Below are 4,296 nucleotides of genomic sequence, written 5' to 3'. Positions count from 1 at the left end.
GAAAGTGAATGATGCAGTAGAAAGAAATATTGAACAAGATCTGCAACAAGGAAACTTTAAGCTATTGAAGAAAGACCATTTAGAAGAAAAAGAAAAAGTTCCCATGAATTCTGAAAGGAAAACCAAAAAGCAACTCTTTGAAGAAGCTTGTAAGCCAATAGACCCAGAAAAATACAAGAGGCTGCCTTATCCTCAAAGAGTCCAAAATCCTAAACAAGAGGAACAATTTGAAAGGTTTATGAATGTCTTTAAGAAATTACAAATTAACATTCCTTTTGCAGAAGCTTTGGAGCAAATGCCTTCATATGCAAAGTTCATGAAAGAACTACTTTCCAGAAAAAGGAAGCTAGAGCATGACAAAACAGTACCTTTGACAGAGGAGTGCAGTGCCATTCTCAAGAGAAAGCTTCCTCAAAAGTTGAAAGATCCTGGATCATTTAGCATTCCTTGTGAAATAGGAAACTGCACTGTGGGAAGAGCATTGTGTGACTTAGGAGCAAGCATAAATCTGATGCCATTAGCTGTTCTGCAGAAACTTGGAATAGAGGAAGTGAAGCCTACCAACATTACACTGCAGCTAGCTGATAGATCATACACTTATCCATATGGAGTTGTTGAAGATTTATTAGTTAAAGTTGATAAGTTTATTTTTCCTGCAGATTTTGTAATTCTGGACATGGAGGTGGATTCCAACATTCCTTTGATCCTAGGGAGGCCATTTCTTGCAACTGGAAGAGCTTTAATAGACGTGCAAAAAGGTGAACTTATGCTTCGAGTTCAAGATGAGAAGGTAATATTTAATGTGTTTGAAGCTTTAAAATATCCAGTTGAAGATAATACATGTATGAAGATAGATATACTGGATACTTTCATTACACAACATTATATGAAAGAATTTGATGAAATTGCTGTGTTAGAAGAGATAATATCTACAGGGAATGACAAATCTGAAACTCTGAATGAAGAAGATATCATGGAAGTGCAGCAGCAACTAGAAGCTCTGCCAATTCAAAAACCTGCAGAAAATATAGTGAAAGAAGAGCTGGAAAAGGATGCTAAAGAAGAAGAAAAGCAAAGGCTAGAACTGAAACAACTACCTTCACATTTGCGGTATGCATTTCTGGATGAGAATCATGAAAATCCAGTCATCATCAATAATGAACTTAAGGAAGAACAAGAGGAAAAATTGCTCAGAATTTTGAGAGAACACAAATCTGCAATTGGCTGGAGTATTGCAGACCTGAAAGGTATAAATCCTTCATTTTGTAAGCACAGAATTTTATTTGAAGAGAATTTCAAACCTGTTGTGCAGCCACAAAGGAGGTTAAACCCAGCCATGAAAGAGGTAGTTAAAAAAGAGGTCATAAAGCTGTTAGATGCAGGAATAATATACCCAATTTCTGACAGCAATTGGGTAAGTCCAGTCCAAGTTGTTCCAAAGAAAGGTGGTATGACAGTGGTACCTAATGAAAAGAATGAACTTATCCCTACTAGGACTGTGACTGGATGGAGAATGTGCATAGACTATAGAAAATTAAATGATGCAACCAGAAAAGACCATTTCCCACTACCATTTGCAGATCAAATGTTAGAAAGACTTGCTGGACATTCATTTTATTGTTTTCTTGATGGGTATTCAGGATATAATCAAATAGCTGTAGATCCTTTAGATCAAGAGAAAACTGCATTTACATGTCCATTTGGAGTCTTTGCATATAGGAGAATGCCATTTGGTTTGTGTAATGCCCCTGCCACTTTCCAAAGATGCATGTTTTCTATTTTTTCTGATATGGTAGAAAACATCATAGAAGTGTTCATGGACGATTTCTCTGTTTTTGGTGATTCTTTTGATGATTGTTTAGCTAATCTATCCACTGTTTTGCAGAGATGTCAAGATACTAACCTTGTGTTAAATTGGGAGAAGTGCCATTTCATGGTACAAGAAGGCATTGTCCTTGGTCATAAAATTTTAGAGAAAGGAATGGAGGTGGACCAAGCTAAAATAGAAGTCATTAGTAAATTGCCTCCACCTGTCAATGTTAAGGGAGTTAGAAGTTTTTTAGGACATGCTGGTTTTTATAGAAGATTCATAAAAGATTTTTCCAAGATTGCTAAACCCTTGAGTAATTTACTTGTAAAAGATGCAGATTTCATATTTGATGATAACTGTTTGCATGCATTTTCTGTTTTAAAAGAGAAACTGATTTCTACACCTATTCTTGCAAAACCAGATTGGAAATTACCTTTTGAACTCATGTGTGATGCAAGTGATAGTGCAGTGGGTGCTGTTTTAGGACAGAGGAAAGATAGGAAATTACATGCTATCTATTATTCAAGCAAAGTGTTAAATCCTGCACAAGTGAATTACACAATAACAGAAAAAGAACTTTTAGCTGTTGTACATGCTTTTGATAAGTTCAGATCATATTTAATGGGTTCAAAAGTGATTGTATACACTGATCATGCTGCTCTTAAATATCTTTTGACAAAACAGGATGCAAAGCCCAGATTATTAAGATGGATTCTACTCCTCCAAGAATTTGAGCTAGAGATCAAAGACAAAAAAGGGAAAGAAAACAGTGTTGCTGACCACTTGTCAAGATTACCACTTGAAGTCATACCATTTGGAGTGGAACAAATTAAAGAAGAATTTCCAGATGAAAGCCTATTCAAGATTGAATCACAGCCCTGGTTTGCTGATATAGCCAACTTCAAAGCTACACACCATGTTCCAAATTGGATGAATTGGCAGCAGAGAAAAAAATTCTTCCATGATAGCAAATATTATGTTTGGGAAGATCCACTACTGTTCAAAACTGGAATAGATGGATTGCTGAGAAGGTGTATACCAGAGGAAGAGCAGCAAGATGTTTTGTGGCATTGCCACAGTTCAGAATATGGAGGACATCATGGAAGTTCAAGAACAGCAGCAAAAGTTTTGCAATCTGGTCTTTTTCTGGCCAACTTTGTTCAAAGATGCTAAGAACTATGTGGAAAGGTGTGATAGATGCCAAAGAATGGGGAATATATCTAGAAAACATGAGATGCCATTACAAAATATACTTGAAGTAGAATTGTTTGACATGTGGGGAATAGACTTCATGGGTCCTTTCCCTACCTCATTCTCGAATGAGTACATGCTTGTAGCAGTGGACTATGTGTCCAAATGGGTGGAAGCAATTCCTACCAGAACCAATGATGCTAAGACTGTTATTGCATTTATCAAAAAGAACATTTTTTCAAGATTTGGAGTGCCCAGAATTCTGATAAGTGATGGAGGAAGCCATTTCTGCAACAGATATCTAGAATCAGTCCTAGAGAAGTATGGAGTAAAGCATAGAATAGCTGCACCCTATCACCCTCAAACAAGTGGTCAAGTGGAGGTTTCCAACAGAGAAATAAAACAGATTTTGGAGAAAATAGTTTGTAGTTCAAGGAAGGACTGGTCTAAGAAAGTGGATGATGCTTTGTGGGCATACAGGACAGCTTTCAAGACACCAATTGGCATGTCTCCTTATCAATTAGTATATGGAAAAGCCTGCCATTTACCAGTGGAACTAGAACATAAAGCTTTTTGGGCTGTGAAATGGTTGAATTTTGATCAAGTGAGTGCAGGAAATAAAAGATTGTTACAGCTGCATGAATTAGATGAGTTTAGACTCAATGCATATGAAAATGCCAAAATATATAAGGAAAGGACCAAAAAGCTGCATGACAAGTTTATTCTAAAAAGAGATATAAAACCTGGGCAGTATGTTTTGCTTTTTAATTCAAGATTGAGATTGTTTTCAAGGAAATTAAAATCTAAGTGGTCTGGACCTTTTGTGGTGAAAGAAGTATTTCCATATGGTGCTGTACTAATAGCAGATCCAAAGGATGGGAGAGAGTTCAAGGTGAATGGACAAAGATTAAAAATCTATCATGGAGGTCAGATTGAGAAAGTCCAAGTATGCTTGAAATTGGTTCCTCTTGAGTGAGGAACAACTAATGTCAAGCTAGTGACATTAAAGAAGCGCTTTGTGAGAGGCAACTCACATTTCTAACCCAATTTAACTTTTCTGCATTAATTTTGAATTAACAGTATTCATAAAAGTCAAAATCTGAACTTTTCATCTTAGTTACCTTGCTGAATTTGATGTTTGGAATAAATCTGGTGGCTGAAACAAGAATGCAGATTGGAATTAATTAGAATGCTTAAAGTTCTTGTACAGTCTGAATAATAGTTATCAAATTCTGCAAATTTTCTGCAAAATACAAAGTTCTGCATCATACTCATCATATTCTGTAAATTTGATG

Source organism: Abrus precatorius, unplaced genomic scaffold (genome assembly GCF_003935025.1).
Source record: "Abrus precatorius isolate BTA unplaced genomic scaffold, Abrus_2018 Scaffold5, whole genome shotgun sequence".
NCBI lineage: Eukaryota > Viridiplantae > Streptophyta > Magnoliopsida > Fabales > Fabaceae > Abrus > Abrus precatorius.
Note: the sequence above shows the minus strand (reverse complement) of the source record.